This window comes from Prosopis cineraria, unplaced genomic scaffold (genome assembly GCF_029017545.1).
Source record: "Prosopis cineraria cultivar Desert tree isolate PC_DT_omini unplaced genomic scaffold, ASM2901754v1 PC5, whole genome shotgun sequence".
In the NCBI taxonomy this organism is placed as follows: Eukaryota; Viridiplantae; Streptophyta; class Magnoliopsida; order Fabales; family Fabaceae; genus Prosopis; species Prosopis cineraria.
In genome coordinates, this window is record NW_026555336.1 from 4,527,347 (window position 1) to 4,547,637 (window position 20,291).

Sequence of the window (20,291 nt, forward strand, 5' to 3'; positions counted from 1 at the left end):
ACATTTATATAAAATTCGTTTTTTTTTTTTTTGAAAATACATGTTTTATGTTTCTTTTGATATGATTTTTTTTATTTAAGGGGCGGCGGCTGGGCTGCCTTTTCAGTCAATCTCCGGCCGCCCCGGACCTAATAAGGCGGAAGGAACGGTTGCTTTTTTATACAGGGAAAATAATAATTAGATATTACATAAAAATATTAATAACAATTACATATTTTAAATTATTAAAATTTTAATAATAAATCATGATCTTACTAGTAATTAAAAAATATGAATAGATAGTTGAAAAATTAATAATAAAATACACTTAAAATTTTTTATAATGTCAGTTAAAATTTATGATAGGAAGTTGTAAATTTTAATTTTTTACTATCAACATATAAATAAATCATTTAAAAAATTAAAAAAATTGAGATTATTTTTAATATTAGTTGAAAATTTGTGAGACTCAATTTTGAATCATAAGTCAATCATTTGTATCTTTTTATTATCAATAATATATAGATAAATTACTTAAAAAATCAACAAAATTTACTTGAAATTATTTGTAACATCAATTAAAAATTTACTAGAGTCCATTATAAATTACAAGCCAATCACTTGTGAAATCAAGAAAAGATACTTATAAATTTTTTTAATATTAATTGGAAATTTACAAAAATCTGTTGAGAATTTTAAACCAATTAACAAAAAATACTCCCTTTATCCTAAATTCGAAGACACTTTTAAACAAAATCTCACATATCAATAAATTTTATTAAATATTGTAAACACTGTATTTTATCCAAACATTTTTAATTTAATAAAATTAGTAATAAATAACCAAAATATATATAAAAATAGAAAATAAAATTTAATCCTTTTTAGGATTATATTTTAAAAAAATAATTAATAGGGTTTAATTTTATTTTAGACTAGATAATCTTTTTTTGTTAGGATTTTATTTCTTTTAGTTCATTAAAATAATTAAAAAAATATAAAAATAAAAAAATGAAATTTAATCATTTTTAGGATTAAATTTTAACAAAATAAAAAAAATCTTGTTTAAATCGTTTAAAATCTCTCTCTAAATTATCCTAATCATTCAAAAATATTAGAGAGTCAACTTTTGAGATTTAATTTTTTTTATCTTTTTTCTTTAAATCTTGTTGTTTTTCAAAAAAAAAAAAGAGAAAGAAATATTCTAGTTTAACTCAAAAAAAAAGAAGAAGAGCAGAATGTGCATGTTGCATAAGCTGGTGAGAGGAAATGAGAAAAGAAGAAGACTGCCAGAGACACATAAAGAAAAAGGAGCAGAAACAGCACACACAAAACAAGCAGAAAAGATAGCCAAAAAATGCAGAAAAAGGCAGAAAAGAGAACTAGAAACACACACACAGCAGAAGGCAAGAAAGGAGAATGCAGAGAAGGCCCTGAAAGTAAGCTGTGATCACAGAGGAGAAGGTAGATAGAAACGAAGACAGACATGCAAGCAAAAGAGCAAAAAAGAGACACACGCGTACGCATGCATGGGGCTTCCCCTTAAAAAATGCAAGCACAGACGAGAAAGAGGGACGAATTTGAAAGACCAAGCAAAAACAGAGCACAAATAAAAGGAAGAAGAGAAACAGAGCGAGCAGAGGAGAGAGAACAGAAAAGGAAGAGGAGTCTGCTTCCATTCCTCTTCTTGGTCCTTTCTCTGAGGAGGAAGACGTGATAGAGATGAACCTGAAAATATAGCACAAAAGAGAGAAAAAAAGATGAGAAGGAGACGCAGAAAAAGAACGAGAAGGAAACCGAGAGTGAGAGAGCACACATACGAAAAAGAAAAGAGAGCAGTGGCAGCTGAACAAGGAAACTCAGAGGAGAATGAGAAGGAGACGGGGAGTGAGAGATGAAGAGGAAAAACTGGAAGGAGGAGAGTTGAGAAGGATAGAGGAAGACGAGAAAAAAATGAGGAAGCCATAATGCCGAGCATGAATTCGACGCCAACTGAGCATGATGGGAGAGAGGAAAGAGAGAAGGGCGATGCCAACACTACTATTTTTACTTTCAAATTCTTTCTCTGACATGGCGAGTCTATTTATGATGCCTAGTTCAGTTGCGCTTCGAATCAGGTTACTCAAGTTCTATTAACGCTGCCATATTCTTTCTCTCAGCTGGGAATGCTTTCGGGCATCATATTTCAAATATTCTATGGTTTCCTTGAAAGGTAGACTGCTTATTTGATTAGCATTCTATACATCAAGTACCAAAGCCGAAAAGAGAAAGAAAACGTCAACTTCAAGAACCACGTCATTCAGTGGTTTAAAGTGTTGGATGGCTTATTGGGTCCATATTAGAAAGCTATCGGACTGGCTTTCAACTATACTTTTCTCCTCTTTGGCTCTGTTATCTAGCTTATTGCTGGTGCAAGTAATATATACTACATAAATGACAACCTGGACAAGAGGACATGGTCTTATTTTTTTGGAGCATGTTATGCCACCACCGTTTTCATACCATCCTTCCACAATTACAGGATTTGGTCTTTCCTTGGCCTTGGTATAACGATTACACAGCTTGGTACTTGACCATCGCATCTGCCATACATGGCCAAGTTGAAAACATGACTCACTCAGGCCCAACCAATCTGGTTCCATATTTCATTGGCTCCACCAATATCCTGTGCACTTTTGGTGGGCACGCAATCACAGTGGAAATCATGCATGCAATGTGGAAGCCTCAGAAGTTCAAATACATCAACCAGACGAAAGAAAAAAGATAAAAATCAAGGACGAAGAATTTTGTGAAACTATCTCCTTAATTCTGCCTCTCCTCTTCTTGATAAGCATCTGATAACATATTTTCTATCTTCACTTATGATTCTAGAATTATTCTGAATGTTCTATTTTATTTTATACCCTGTCAAGCTATGTAGGTTATGATTAATTTTCATAAATTGCAAAATGGAGACATTAAAGTGATTAGTTGCCTTATGTATGATCCACCTTACTTCCCTTTTTAAGTTTATGTGATTGTTGTTTTAAAGGAATAAATATCTTTGAAACATCAAGCCATATATCTAAGATTATATGGGCAAAAAAGAAGAAGAAAGAAATGGTCCTCTCCCAATCTGTTGCTCTCACAAATTTTTATATTTAAATGAATTATTCTTGAGTATGTACATCTTTTAGTGCCTGTATGGTAAACATGACTATCATTTTTAAATTTTGCCATGTGAGATTTTAAGAATCCCTATAGGCATTAAGAATGATCTCATATCATGTAAATCAATAAGATTTCATAGGTATAAAGATCTGACTTGTATATTAAAGATAGGTTCTAATAGCTCACCATTGAAATTAACTCTCTTTTTATAATTTAAATTAATAAAATATTTAATGGTATCATGTGAGATTTAAAGAATCTTCACAGATGCTGAAATTAATTGCCTTATCGTGTAGGATGATAAAACCTTGTAGATATCGTGATTCACAATTTGTATGGTAAATACATAAACAAATTTTTGTACATAAAATAACAAACATTTTTTATAATATTAATTAATTGAATTAATAAATTTAAATTATAATTATATTATCTAATTAGATCTTTTGGGTCATGTGAGATTTTTGAAACCCTATAGACCTTTAGGATATTCGTACTACCTGAGAGTCAATAAGGCTTCGCAGGTATAGCGATTAAGATTTTTATATTTGAAAATATACGTTGTATAACTACACATTAAAATATATATATTATTTAATCCTTTATTGTGTGAGAATTCTGAATCTCTGTAGATATTTAGGATGATCATACTATCATAGAAGTCAATAACAGTTTGCAAGTATGATGATTAAGAGTCTTTAAAAAAAAGAGATATATGTACATACATGTTTAAAAAATTATTATTATTAATACTTAAAAATATATATAAGAATATAAATAAAAAAATTAAGTTGCTAAACTCTTTTATCGTGTGAGATTTCGGAATCTCTACAGATATTTAGAGCAATTGTATTACCACATGAGCCAATAAGACTCTACAGGTATTGCGATTGAATTCCTATCATAAAATATAAAAAATAAAAATAAAAATAATTTTTAAACCCTTTTATTTTCTTTATTCCAAAAATTTAAAAAATTGAGAAAATAGTTAAAATTAAATCACTTTTTGCAATTTAAAACACACACATCAAAATTTTAAAAAAAAAAATTATTTGCAAAATGATGAATTATTTCTAATTAATTTCTCTTAAAAATATACATAAGAATATAAATAAATAAATTAAATTGCTAAACTCTTTTATCGTGTGAGATTTTGAAATACTCCTCAGATATTTAAAGTAATTGTATTACCGTATGAGCTAATAAGACTCTGCAAGTATTGCGATAAAATTCCTATCATAAAATATAAAAAATAGAAATGAAAATAATTTTTAAAATCTTTTCTTTTCTTTATTTAAAAAATTTAAAAAATTAAAAAAAGTTAAAATTAAATTACTTTTTACAATTTAAAACACACACATCAAAATTTCAGAAATTATTTTATTTACAAAATCATAAATTATTTTTAATTAATTTCTTTTTAAAAAATTTTTATCAAAAACTTTCAAGCCCGAACTACGTGGACTTTGATCCCCATCACAGGGTACATAGGCCCCAGAGTCAGATTCTGAGTCAAGTCCTCACTCATAAATAAATAAATATTTCTCACTTAATTCTTATCATTTTTTATATTAAACACATGAATATAAAAAGGATAATTAAAATAATTTTAAAACTATATTTACATAGCACAACAAACTTTAAGTAACCGTTCTCATGAACGAGTGTTGTGGGGTACCTAACACATTTTTCACACTCAACCGACTCCCGAATCTATTTTCTATTTTCGTAGATCATCTTTATCCTCCTTTAATCGACCTTTCGAGATTTTTCTTAAAATATTGATGGCTACTCTCATTTTTTCGGTCTTCTTTCCAAAGGTCGGAACCTCCACTCGTGGACTGTCCACGTCGCATTTTCGAGTGCAACAAATATACTTAACAACTTTTTCTATTCAAAACAAAAATATAAACTTCTAAAAATATTCATCATTTAATATATTAAAAAGAAAAGGGGTGAAAATTAATTATAGAGAGAGAAAGAGTAATATTGAAAATAGTACATTTAATGAAACATTAATATACTCAAAGTATCTTATATTTTAGGTCATAAAAACTCTTTCAAAAATACCTTATAATTTAAGACAAGGGGGTAATTTATTACAAATAATAATCATATTCTTTTATTAGAATTTTAATAATTCAGGATCAATAATTGTTATTAATATTCTTGTGGAATCCTTAATTATATTTTTCCTATATTTAATAATTTGTAGATCAAATATATTGTATCGTGGACTTGTGATCGGATCCGAATATATTTTCGAGAGTGAGACATTATTTTGTCAGTCCAATCCCACTGAAGGCACGCTGGCGGAAAATAAATGCACTATGGTCTATGGACCACCATGTCTCTCCATTGTGCAATGCTTAATTTTGAAACTTCACTCCTGACCAAACATTTTCTTATATTTAAAAAAAAAAAGACTAATCCTGCATTTGTTAATCTTTTTCCTTTTCATATTTTCTCACTTTACATTTTATAATTATAATATTGGACCATTCAAATGCAATTTAAATCGTTTGTATTTACTTAATTATTTTTTAAATATTTAGCATCCTAATAATATTATCATAAAATATTAAATTTGAGCTATTTAAATCTACTTTATAAAAGAGATAATTACATCAAAATTCCAGCAACACAGTTAAATATTACAAGGTTTATTAATAATTGAACATAATTATTAATAGACCCTATGATATTTAACTGTATAGCAAGAGGCCTAAATATTCATTGAGGGATAATAAAATTTTTAGTCTCACAAGTTTATTTCAATTATTAATTTGATCTCTTGAATTTAATTTTTATCAATTTAATCTCTTATATTTTATTAAATTATTATGTGAGTCTTTTAAATTTTAAAACACAAATTAATTCTCAAAATAATCTAACTTAAAAAGTATATTGATAAATTGATATGTATGTGTAGCTAAATCAAAACAAATTAACTTTCAGATGAGTTTAAGTTATATCAATATAATCCTTTACAATGTCTTTTGTTCTCTTATATTTGTAAATTTTCAAAGTATATTTTTTTACATGAATAATTATACTCATTTTTGTTAATTTGCATAATTATCATCAATATTATGTTCTCCAATTCAGCAAATTTTAATAGTATAACTTCTTTTTAAAAAAAATAAGAACTAAATCAATAATTAAAATAAATTTAAGAGACAAAATTGATAGAAATTAAACTTGAGGTACTAAATTAATAATTGAAACAAATTTAAAAGAATAAAATTTTTGGTATTTGTTTTATACAAAATTCAAAGGAATGAGAGGACCGGGAGAGCTGCAGAGAAGCAATATTTGTTCAAGTTCTTTTGTTATTAAATGCAGAAAAACAGAACAAAGAAAGCACAAATGGACAAAATTTAATGTGAAACGAGCATATAATTTATTAACACTATGATCAAAGAAATTGGAATAATCAAACCATTTTCTTGATCAAACAAGAGAAATTATTCGTCAAATCTCTGCTTTGGCCTAGTGACAACAGGCTTCGAGGTGCTTCAAAGTTCAGATACATCCTCTCAGCAAAAACAAAGAAGAGATGAAACAAAAATAAAAATAGGTAGTTGATAATTATTTATGTTGTTAATACATAAGCTGGTTCAGATACACAAGACATATGTCGGCAAAGGAGGGAAAAATATGTTTAAAAAAAAAAAGATACTTAAGCCATCTAAATCAAACTCAGAAAACCTAGACCCATGTTTCATAATTGAAGTCTGGTTGCAGTTCTTGTCCAAGTTTGAACGAACGAGCTCTGTCTCTTGGAAGACGGGGAAGCTCAGACAGTTTCAGAAAATTACCATGCCTCACATCCCCAGAAGAACTCTTGCATGAAAATATGCACTTGCTTTTCCTCACACTCGAACTAAATCCGCCACTTTTCTTCTTCTTGTTCTCGATCGCTGAGTTGCCAGAAATTTTCTCACTCTTGTTAATCTGAATCTCCTTGTATGCCACGAGAAAAGGATCTTCTTTCCATCTGAATCCCTTCCCTGAATCAGTCCTTCTTGGAGGCAGAGCCGATCCACATGGAGGCAGAGGAATCTTCATCATGTCTTTAAGACTCGGAGTTGCAGGTTGTGCCTGAAACATCGACGAAGAAGATGATGATTTGAACTGGTTTATGCCTTGAGGGGTCTTACAAATCCCAGGTTCGTCTTCCCAGGAAAAGGGTATGCTTCCGTGAGAATGAACCTTTCTGTGACTCATTATCATAACCAGAGTAGCAGAAACAGAGCTCTGATCCAAGATTATTGAAGCAGAGAGAAACTGAGTATACATGGGTTTATAAAGCTATTTTCATTATCTAACGGCTGACATATCTAAAAGGGCAAGGGAAACAAAACGTAAAGAAGAAGGTAGTAATAAAATTCTTAATTATCAGCATTTACACACGTATTTATTATTGTTTGTCACGACCATTGAATTGCGGATACGTGGGTAGGTGAAGCAGGTGATATATATTGAAGGATAAGATCAAAGAATAAAGCTTTATAACAGATACAACGGACCATGTTAGATTGTATTGATTAGTTAAGTAATGTACTATTGAGCTCATAATCAGTTAATCATTTACGTAGACAAATTTGAAGGTATTGTCATGGTTTCTGGTAGGAAGGCTGGAAAAATCATGCAAGTTTGAAACTGACAATAATTCTGGTCCTAAAAGCTCATTTGCGGTTGGGTTTAGTGAACGAGCAGGCGATAAAGTATAAAGAATGAAAAGGATTGTTCTGTGAGTTCTAAGCATCGTTGAATATTACTTAGCACCAAACACGCATGATGAAATTATTGACAAGAGACGTTGCTGTTTTGGAGTCGTGTGTAAGAAAAGGAATTAATATGAAGAGATGGAAAGATCGATATGTTCCTAGTCAAAGAGTCTTCGAGTGTGCATCTTTTTTGGGAAAGTCCTGTGGGTGAATTTTCAAACACAAAGTAATACATAAATGGAAAAATTATTTTAACTAGCTGAAAATTAATTCCTGAACTCTAATTCTGATTTAATTTTTATAATTTTAATTCAGTTGTAATTTGATTTCTAAACTTTGACTTTACAACTCATTCCATGTAGTCTTAACCGTTTAAAATATAAATCTCTATATTTTAAAAAATAAAATTATAAAGATTAAAATTATTTAAAAATTTTAATCTTTATAAAGATTAAAAGGGTTTAATAACTTAAAATATTAATCTTTGACATAATATTAATATTTATAATTCTAATTTTTTTACAATATAAGGACATGTATTTTAATTAGTTAAAATTATAAGAACAAAGTTGTAAGAATAAAAATTCAGTAATTGAGTTATAATCAAATCGAAACTCTAAAGACTAAATGACAATGAATTAAAATTCAGTGATTGAGTTACAGTTGAGTCAAAATTAGAAGGATTGTATTAATTTTTCTTAAATAAATAAACTAACTTTGTTTCCCATTGTCAATGTTAAATGATACGATTTGATCACAACGCTCCAGGCCTGATAAATTTTTTAAATAAATTATTATTTCAGTACATGATTTAAAACAAAGATAATTTTATAACTGTTAGCTGGCAAAATATTTTTTTTTAAATTACAAGTTAAAAATTTTATATCTAAACCATTAAAATCAGTTTTGAATCCTCAAATCTTATGATAGGGATTTGCACTCAAGCCAAACCCTTGTAAGAAGAATTTAGAAGGGAAAATAGCGGTGAAGGACCTCCAAACAAAATTTATATCAATCAATGAATAGTTATTATCAAAATTTAAATTAAAAAAATTTTGAGTGAAATGTTGTTAATTTAAACTAAACTATTATTAAAACATGAATGAATATTTATTGATAAAAAACTAACCTTAATCGATAAATATTCATTTAAATTTTTATAATAAATAATTTTTAACTGATATAAATTTTTTTCGACGATCCTTAATATTTTCTCAATTTAAAAAAATACAAGTACAAGCAACGAACGTTCGTATGGAGAGTATGCCTTTTATTTTGTGTTCTGGCTGAATTATGGCCAAAAACAAAAACTTAAATTTCAAGCCATGGACAAATGGGGAATTTACTTAAATTGTGAAATTAGTTGGGCTTAACCCGGTACAAATTAGACCTAATATGAGTGTATGATGTTTTGTTTTGTTTTTATCAATATTATGTTATTGATCTTATATTTTCTTAAATATTTTTTAACGCAAATAATCTCCTTTTGTTCTTCCAGCATCTGCACCTGTGCCCAATCAAGTCATGTGCAAATAAACCCTTCTTCAAAATAAGCTATGTATCCAAAAATGTCCATTATTACTAGAATTTTGAACCATGTGCACACCATTGGTTAAAAAAAAGAAAGAAAGAAAGAAAATAGAACCATGTGTACATAACTAAATATGTATAAACTTTTAAATTTATGCAAAATCTATAGACATAAAGAATATCATTCCTGGGCCCAAAAAGTTGAAACAACTAAGCCAGGGATTTTGACTAGTCCTTCCAGCTTTCATGTATTGCTCATATGAGGGCTTGCAGATCTTTTTTTCACCCCCCACAAAATCACAAATTACCTCACAGGCTTCTCTTACCGTTGTTGTGAAATTAATTGGGCCTAGCCCACTACAAACTTAGCCCAGGCATTAGCATACCATACTGTTGACTACCATATACTCCCTTAAACTAATTTGTGTAAAAAGACTCCTCAAGATTTGAGTTATATGCAAATAATAATAATAAATAAATAAATAAATAAATCCCAAACTTTGAGTTGTGTGTGGATCCTTTGTCGTATCATATTCTTTCAGTAAAACAAGCAACAAAACAAAATTCTTCTTATCCTAAGTGTAGGAGCTAGCTAACTAATATATATAGATCAATGAAATCAGGTTATAGTTTGTTATTTATAAGAAAAATGTGCTGATTTTTCTATAATACTCCTCATTTTAATTATTTGCATTAGGTATTATCTACATAGCTAAAACATCATACAAGAATCTAACTATAGCGATAATTTGCAAAACAACAATAAACAAAGAGAATTGAAATCTCACATTGATAAGCAAAACAAACCCCAGCTAAATCCTAAATTTAGAATCCGAGGGAGGACTTGCATAAATATAAATTTTATAAGGAGATTATTTGCGTATAACCCAAAGTTCAAAAAACTTACCTATTATTAAGCCTGAACTTTTTTATGAGTTTTTAAAAACCGAATGTAAAACAAAAAAAGCTCTTTCACCTCGTAAATAAAGATAATATATTTACTACTTTTTAAAACTATACAGTAGGACCTATGCATTGTATAAAATTTCATGTTATATAACACCTTGTTCCGTTTTCACAAGTTGAAAGAATAAAATTTATTTAAAAAATTTACTAAATACCCACACACATATAAAATTTTCTCCCTCTAGTATAAAATATATGTAAATTTTTAATTTGCATACAGAAAAAATTATCATTCTCATAAAAATGTACTCCCTCCATTTAAAAATATAAGACATTTTTAGTCTTTCGAGTTGTAATTATTGCTTTTTTTTAAAAAATTGATATTGATGGATGACTTTATATTTATTATAAATTATTTAATAGAGGTAGATATGAAAAAAAATAAAGTTAATTTGAAAGTAAGTAATTACTTTATTAAGAGATGATATTCAGTTAAAAATGTCTTATATTTTTTAACAGAAGGAATATATTGTTCTATCTTATTATCTTTAATCCAAATTACAAATGATCAGCATACCTTTAATAGATAATTCACTTTTTACGCTTAGATGAGATTTACATGAAATATAAATTTTAGTAACACACAAGGATATAACTTTTCTTGAGATACTAAAAATAAAAGATAGACCCTTTTTAACTAGATTATCAATTAAACTAGAGTGAAATAATAGTTTTATATTATACTATTAATAAATTATGAATACTGTACTCAGATTTATGTAACACATAGGCCCACGTGCACTAGAAGAAGTTAAATTTAAAAAGGAGTTGTAGATATTAAGGAACAGAAGCCAGCATGGGGAAACAAAGTTGTCAAGAATGAAAGAGAAAGGAAAGAGGGATTTGTGGAGGATAATGGTGACAAGGTCGCAATGGAGAATCAAGAATGCTGAATTGCACCATTTTGATTCTCTCAGTCTCAAGCTTTGTCTTACAAAACATGCGAACGTGACCATCCTAATCAGACAGACCTACGTGGGAGACTCCATTGGGGCTGCCCTGTACTTCACCAACGCCATCTCTTGGGCCCAATTGTTTGTAGTTCTCTTTGGGCCCACTAAGGTCACCTTTCACAGCTTTGAACCACCCAATTTGTACCCAGCATGAGCCCAGTTTTTGAGTTGTCAGACTTATTCTCTTCATTTTTTCCCCTCCCAACTCAAATATGCAAATAGATTTGGATTTCTCATTTTCACGCAATAGGATATTGTTTTGTGCTGTTGCCATTCTCATTCAATTTGGAAAATTCGAAATCACGCCACAAATGTAGGGGCATTCTTTTTTTATAATAAAATTAAGATTAAGCCACGGCATTATAATAATTGTGTTTTTTCCCTACACTTACAAAATATTCAAAATTTAAAATGTTGAAGGGAAAATTTGAATGAAAGATGCAACCCCGTGGAACAAATTGAATGAGAAATGAAAATATTATAGACAAACAATGCAATTAAATTTCCAAAAAATGAAAAGAAAAAGTACTAAAGTCAAGCCAGTTGGTCAACACAGTGGTTCAAAAGTTAGTGAATCCAATCATAATTAAATCAAGATGAACCCAAACATAATTAAAATAATATAATTTAATTAAAATGTATAAAAATTCCCATAAAAAATATGTAAAAATATTATAAATCACATGCTCCCTATATCTAATTCAAAATATAAACAGTTATTTAAAAAAAATTTGCAAACCATTAAAATTCTCTTTCTCATAAAAATATAAATTGTTTTTTCTTTATACCCATTGTTCCAATTATCAATATATTTCATGATAAGTGAGAGAAGTTAATAAATAAAATGAGTAAAATGGGTTTGGTTTTAATACCATGGTAATTAATTATATAATCCTGATGTACATCCAATGTTTATAGACACCATTTCATCACGAAGGGCGCAAGGAGGAAAATAATGAAAGCTGGTGGCAGCATATTATATTGGGTTTTTAATAACATTAATGTTATTATCATGTCACGAGTGTAATGGGAAGGGCTAGCTTTTCGTAGGCCATGTGGATGATGGTGGTAAGTGGCAAGTCTCATGGTCGGAGTAAGAGACGCGCTTAAATAAATATGAAGTATATATGCTTCATAGATATCCATGAGCAAAACCTGTAAGTGGAAGAGATGAGGGACGAGGCACAAAGTGAATGAATAGATTAAATTTAAAGGATGGAAGAAATACGCGTAGTGATCCAAAAGGTCACGTGAGTGGAGTGTTTCTCAAGTTAGCCCAGATATGCTGCACCCAGGCAAAGCCGTGATGTGATACGTGAAATGAAACAGTGAATGAAATGATTGATGATTTAGAGCCGTGGATTCATGTTGAGGAACGTTTTAGCTTGTGTTTGGATACGAATTTTAATCGATATTTTGAGTTAAAAATGATTTTCCAATGACATTATGGTCCGTTTGAATTTCAGTTGGATATAATAGATTATAAAAATAATTAATTAAATGATAAATTTTAATCATAATTGATTATATTATAACGCAATCTGTTTGGATACTATTTTTTTTAAAATTAATTTTAACAGAATTGAAGATGTTTGGATAATTTAATCAGAATTAATTTTTAATTATATAGATTAATATATAATTTAATTTTTAAATACCAAATATTAATTTTTTGAATATATAAATTTTAAATTTTATTAAAAAAAAGGAAAAAAAAGAGAGTTTAATTTTATTTTTATTAAATTATGTGCTTTCTTTGTAATTTTTTTTGGGCCTTTTTTTGTAATTTTTTTCAATATTTTTTTGATAAACTTTCTACAAACGCTGATGGAGAGAGCTTCAGAAAAAGCACGCGTTTACGGCCATAATCGATTTTTGCTTTTTTCTGACTGTTTGGATAATTTGGCTCAAAAAATTGATTTTGAACTAAAAATCGATTGTCACGCCTATCCAAACACACACTATCCAAAACCCCTATTTTTTTTAAAGAATCAATTTTTGAGCCAAAAATTAATTATTTTTGAAAGTTGAGAACCGGCACTTCTACAAAAAAAATTTGTCAAAAATGTTAAAAAAAATTACAAAGACAGGCTTAAAAAAATTATAAAAAATACATAATTTAATAAAAATTAAATTAAATTTTTTTAATAAAATTTAAATTTTATATCTTCAAAAAATTGATATTTAATATTTAAAAATTAAATTATATAATAATTTATATAGTTAAAAGTTAATTCTAATTAAATTATTTAAACATCTTCAATTTTATTAAAATTAATTTTAAAAAAATAATATTTAAATACATTGTGTTATAACATAATCAATTATAATTAAAATTTATTATTTAATTAATTATTTTTATAATTTATTATATTCAACTAAAATTTAAAAGAACACTTAATCACAAGACTCATTAGAAACGGATGATCGCACTTATAATAGCAGCTGACACTGAATCGCAGTCCAGTGTACCGTGTGCGTCCCCAAGCCCCTCTCACATTAACCCTCGCGCTATTCCGCCTCACGGATTTGACATGCCACCTTCCCCACTTTTTATTATTTTTAATTCATAAATTAATCATTTGTTTTAATCTAATTCAAGCTCAATCCTTGAATTCTGAATGGGTACGAGTCAATTATTATATTTTTAATTATTAATTTTTTTTATATTTTAAAAAATAAAATTATAAAAATTAAAATTATTTTAAAATTTATATACTATCATTTTGAATTATTAAAAATTTGAAGATTATAAAGATTAAAACTTTAAACTAATTTTAAGTTTTATAATTTTATTTTTTAAAATCGAGGGATTGATAATTTAAATTACTGAAATTATAGAAATTCAGTTAAATTGGGTCAAAGTTAAAAAATTAAATTATAATTAAGTTAAAATTATAAAAATTAAAAGATCAAGTTATCATTTATGAGTTAGAGTTATTAAATAGATAATTTTTTTAAATTATGCTTACATCTATTTTCTTTTAGAGTTATTAAATTGTTTCTTTACTAAAAACAATTTTCTTTTAAATACATTCATATATTAAATATGGATACTTTTTTTTTTCCCTCAAGAGTTCAATCCTTAATTTATTATGTTAGAGGGTACTGATCTATTTCATGAGATCCAACCTGTTAGTTCTCGGTTGTTATTATGATTGTCCTGAGTAGAACTCCTTCATTAATTATTTTAAAATACATGATTAATTAAAGTAAAGGAGTCGCTGTAATGGATGTTTGGTCTCGTTCCCTCGCTCGCAATAATCAGAAAGGAGTCGACTGAGTCAGGCTCCGAAGTCCGACTGTGCATGCTCTGCGAGACTGCGACGCCTTTCCATCGCTAAATGACGTTAATACCCTTTTTCCGTCTTGTCGTTTTCTTTTTTCTCAGAGGCAGGTCATCCCCCACTCTTGCCTATCTCTTTCTTTCTTTCTTTTTTCTCCACTCCGCTTCTTAAATAGATCGTTTTCTGTGTTCCCTAGCTAGCCTTCCCGCTTCGGTCGTCGGCCCCGATCGCCATCATCAGTGTTGATCGAGAAGAACGGGATTGCAATTTGCAATTGAATTTCCGCGGCTTCTTTGGGAGTTGTTGCGTGATTGCGTCCATGGATGTTTGGATTCTTGTGCTAGTGTATTTACTAACAATCGCAGCTATTCCTGGTTGTTTATCGGATCCCAGTGACGAGGCGTGCTTGACCCACCTAAGCAAGTCGTTGCAGGACCCCAAAAAGTCTCTCCAGAACTGGAGAGAAACCAACTTCGCTAACCCTTGCAACGATTCTACTTCCAGTCTTCAAGGTGCTACCTGCAACAATGGCCGAATCTACAGGCTCTCGCTCGCGAATCTGAATCTTCGTGGCACCATATCTCCGTTTCTCTCCAACTGCACCAACCTGCAAGCGCTTGACCTCTCCTCCAACGCTCTCACCGGCCCCATCCCTCCCGATCTCCAGTCCCTGGTCAACCTCGCCGTTTTGAACCTCTCTTTCAATCGTTTGGAAGGCGAGATTCCTCCGCAGCTCGCATTGTGCGCCTATTTGAACATATCGATCTCCATGACAATGCCCTCACTGGACCCATTCCTCAGCAATTGGGCCTCCTCGTTCGCCTCTCTGCTTTCGACGTCTCCAACAATCACCTCTCCGGTCCGATTCCGGCGTCGTTAGCCAACCGCAGTGGCAACTTGCCGAGATTCAATGCCACGTCGTTCCAAGGGAACAAGGATCTCTATGGATACCCTTTGCCGCCACTCAGGAATAAATGATTGTCCGTTTTGGCCATTGTGGTGATCGGGTTAGGAAGCGGACTCGCGAGTTTGGTGCTGAGCTTCACCGGAGTGTGCATATGGTTAAAAGTTACAGAGTGGAAGATGGCAATGGAAGAAGGGAAAATCAGTCGATTATTGACCTTAATTACAATGGCCTCAGAAAATTCCAAGGTATCTTTGAAATTGATTGAGGATGGTTCAGATGAAAACACCAGGCAGGTACGTTTTTTGATAAAAGTGAGGTGGGGGTTATGCCCCCTATTTTCCCCTTCTTTCTAACGGGTCATTCATGGGGACTTCAGATTCAGACCCTTGTCCTATCGATTTTGTTGGGGATAGAACAGAATTTTTTCCCCCCTTTCTCCACTGCCTGCTCCTCTGTTTCACTGTTTCAATTCCCTTCCCCATTCCTGATTGGCCTGATTTTGATCTTGATCCTGATTCTGATTCTAAACAGTGTATAATCTAAAGGCATCTAGATCACTCGCACCAGTATGTAAAATTGTGCAGCTTTTTCCCCCCTCCTTCACCTAATCTCTTCGTTGTAAGTTGTATGATTCCCCCTACCATTTACCCACGGTGTTAGATGTAGTACTGCTACATATCAATGTAATTTCCTTGATTTCCGATATCTACGTTCCTGTGGGTCGGGCTTGCTGGATGGGTTTTCGTAGGGTAGGCGTAGGTAGTACCTGTGGAGCTACGTGCAAACTTGTCTAGCAGTATGCTGATACTATGAGTACAACTAGAAACAGCTAGTGCGAATATAAATAAATAAATAAATGTTGGCATAAGAAATAATAAATATAAACATAGTATTATTTAAACTGCAGAAAATGCCGCGTTAGTCCACATTATCGGGGTTATTGTGCTTTGGAGAGTTGAGCAGGTGGGAGACCAATAATGCCACATGGATTATAACTTGTCGATGCTGTTACGCATTTTTCAATACGAGGTGAGGGGACTAGTCTAATGAAGACTAAGGTTAAAAATTAAAAAGTGATTATGTAAATTGCGTTGAAAAGTAGAAGGGCTTGTTGTGAAGTAACGAGGGGGTTAACTGGAAGTTAATGCGACGCATAATTGTGGCCACCGATTGAAAGAAAATCAAAATCTTGTTAGCGTCTCTGTCTCTCTCCCTCCTCTTTTTTTCCCCCCTCTCTAATGAATGAACCGAGGTGGGGCTAGGCTCGTGCGTCAAGTTTCGGTTCCTTTTGTACCACTTTTCAGTAACATATGGGCATGGCGCTCTGTGCTTGCTCTCGGATCGAGGGTAAAAACTACAGATAAATTAATAAAAGTAAAAAGGCAGGCTTCCTTGACACCTCTCTCTCGATCATTGTTTTTTTTTTAATTGCCGAGGAATCTTGCAAAAAAGAAGAGTAAATCCGTGAACAGTGTTGATGGTTCAAAACGGTGAAAAGAGAGAGGAAGTTTCTGTCACGTACTCATACAACAAAGATCAAGTCAGTGCAAGAAACGGAGTCATGCTGTCATTATTGAGCATTAACCATTTTCATAGTTTCATCAGAAGGAAATTACAGAGAAAACATGCAGAAAAGATAACAGAAAGAAGAAGTTCCAAAGGGAAGAGAATAACAGAAAGGAAGTCCAAATCACCACAATCACACCCTCAATCGTTGCATATCAGGCTTTTCATCCCTTCTGTGCCTCTCGTAACTTCCATGTAAGAGTCCTTGCACGAGTGCTACGACACACCCCATTCTCATTCGCATGACTCTGCATGCGGCCTGTATGGGCCACGTCACTGTCCTGCTCCTCAGCCACATCACTGTTCTGATCCTTCTCATGCTTTGTTGACGTGGTTATCATGACAATGCCCCCATTTGCGATTGAGACCTTGTCCCCAAGGTTGAAAGAAGGATAGTCTTGGACAAAAGAGTGAAAGTCTTTCCAAGTAGGATTAGAGAGCCCTTCCCAACGAACAAGAACCTAAGTGACAGCGTGGGTACCATGTTGAATCTGACGAACTTTAAGAATGTCGAGTGGCTGAATCCGTGGACCATCGACATTCGTGAGTAGAGGCAAGGGAACATAGATAGAATCAACGTTCCCGTAACATTGCTTTAACAAAGAAATATGAAACACATGGTGGATACGAGCATTCAATGGCAACTCAAGGCGGTATGCAATAGATCCGACATGCTTGAGGATTTTGAAGGGGCCAAAGTATTTAAAGCCCAACTTCTAGTGTTTTTGTAAAGCCACCGAGTGTTGACGGTAAGGGTGAAGTTTGACAAGCACCAAGTCACCAACCTGAAAAACAACCTCTCGTCGGTGTCGGTCAGCAAAATGCTTCATACGTGCTTGAGCTTGCTACAAGTGACATTTAAGTGAGGCGAGCAAAACATCCCGGTCACGCAGCTGTGCATGTAAATCAGGTGGTGTATCAGTCATGGAGTTACCTTGCACCAACAAGGGTGGATCTCGTCCGTAAACGGCTTTGAAGGGCGTCATGCCAATTGTTGAGTGAAAAAAAGTATTATAGCTAAACTCAACCCATGGTAATAATTCCAGCCAACGTCTTGGGCAGTCATAAACATAGCAACAAAGATACATTTCAACACAACGGTTTAAAGCCTCTGACTGGCTGTCAAATTCAGGGTGGTAAGAGGAGCTTAATTGAATCTGAATGCCCTAAAGTTGGCATAATGCTCGCCAGAAGGAACTAGTAAATACCTTATCGCGATCTAACACGATAGACTGCAGCATGGCGTGTAAGCGAACCACTTGAGACAAAGGGCAAAGAGAGTGCAAAATGCGCGTACTTTGAAAGGCAATCAATCACAACCATGATGACTAAGTATCCTCAGATTGAAGGTAGTGCCGTTGTGAAATCCATGGCCATCGAATCCCATATTTGTGAGGGTATAGGCAAAGGGCAAAGAAGTCCAACTGGTGAGATCTGAGCTACTTTGGCACGTTGGCAAGTGAGACATGCTCGAACAAAATCTTGGACATCCCTTCTCATTGACTGCCAATAAACATTAGCGGCCAAGCGGTAAAACATGCGAAGAGCACCCGTATGCCCTCCAATCAATGAGGCATGGAATTCTTGCAAAATTCGTTGGACTCAATGAGAGTCTTCATGAGGTACCATGACTTTACCTTTGAAGTATAACACACCCTCACGGACCTAATGATCGGGAAGAGAATTCGAATCCTGTTCAATTTGCTCTTGAAGTTGGCGATGGTCACTTTGAAGAGCAACCCTCACAATATCATCAAACAAGGATGAATGGAACTGCTGTAATGCCATATAAGTGACGCGGGAAAGAGAGTCAGCGGCCAAGTTTGTTTTCCCTAGTCGATACTCTATTGTGAACCTATAACCCAGCAACTTTAGTAGGTAGAACTCTTGCTCAGGTGTTTGTAACACCTGTTTATCAAGGTGTTTGAGGCTCTCCTGGTCTGTGCGAATGACAAATGGATGGTCGAAAAGATAATGCCGAAACTTGATGACAGCTTGAGTGATGGCAAATAACTCTCTAACATATGCTGATTGAGCTTGCAATCGAGTAGACAATTGCTTAGAAAAGTAAACAATTGGGTGCCCATTTTGACTTAACATAGCTCCAATGGCACTACCAGAAGCATCTGTCTCCACTATAAAAGGTTGAGAAAAGTCAGGCAGAGCTAAAATAGGGGCCTCAATCAAGGCTCGTTCGAGAGTTTCAAATGTAGCTTGCGTCTCATTTGACTAAAGGAACCCATCCTTTTGCAACAACTTGGTTAAATGACTGGCTAGTTAAGCATACTTGTGGATAAAACAGCAATAATACCCTATTAAACTAAGGAAGCCTCAAAGTTAAGTAACATTAGCAGGGGTTGGCCATTTCTGTACAGCTGAAACCTTTGCAGGGTCCATTGATACTCCATTGGTCGCCACCACGTGACCTGGATATTCAATCTGGTTTTGGCCGAATGAACACTTAGTTTTCTTGGCATATAGTTTGTGAGCAACTAATTGCTTTACCATCATCTCAACATGTTCAAGATGCTAAGACCAAATAGCACTATAGATAAGAATATCATTAAAAAAAATAAGTTCCAATTTACGTAAATAATCTTTAAAAACAAAGTTCATTAAAGCTTGAAAAGTGGCAGGAGCACTTGTAAGTCTAAATGGCATTACAAGCCATTCATATAAACCCTTGATGAGTTCGAAAAGCTGTTTTCTCACGGTCAGCATCATGCATTCGAACTTGGTGGTATCTTGCCCTAAGATCCAGCTTTGAAAAGAACTGTGAGCCTCCAAGTTCATCCAAGAGCTTGTCAACTATTGGCATAGGAAATGAGTCCTTAATAGTGACTTCATTGAGTGCTCTGTAATCTACATAAAGTCGCCAAGAACCATCCTTCTTCTAAACCAAAAGCACAGGAGCGGAAAATGGGCTGACACTTGGTTGAATAAACCCATCATGTAATAGCTCTTTGACCATGCGTTCAATCTCAGTCTTTTGACTATAGGGATAGCAATAAGGCCTCACTTTGACAGGCCCTGTTCCAGGTTGCAGCACAATTTGGTGATCACAATCATATGAAGGAGGTAGTTCATGGGGTGTTTCAAAGACCAAGGGAAATTTGTTAAGCACAGCCTTAAGGTCGGGAGGAACCAAGAAGGATGGTCTTGAGTCAATCGCATTATCCATTGCCAGCATTTAGATGAGAAACATCTCTTGAATTCCATT

General features: G+C 32.6%; 2 pseudogenes; both read left to right on the forward strand.

Annotated features, from left to right (window-relative positions):
* The first annotated feature begins 1,336 nt into the window (after positions 1 to 1,336).
* On the forward strand, positions 1,337 to 2,746 carry LOC129311480 (auxin transporter-like protein 2; annotated as a pseudogene).
* Positions 2,747 to 14,582: 11,836 nt separating this feature from the next.
* Positions 14,583 to 16,210, forward strand: LOC129311619 (receptor-like protein 44; annotated as a pseudogene).
* The last annotated feature ends 4,081 nt before the right edge of the window (positions 16,211 to 20,291 follow it).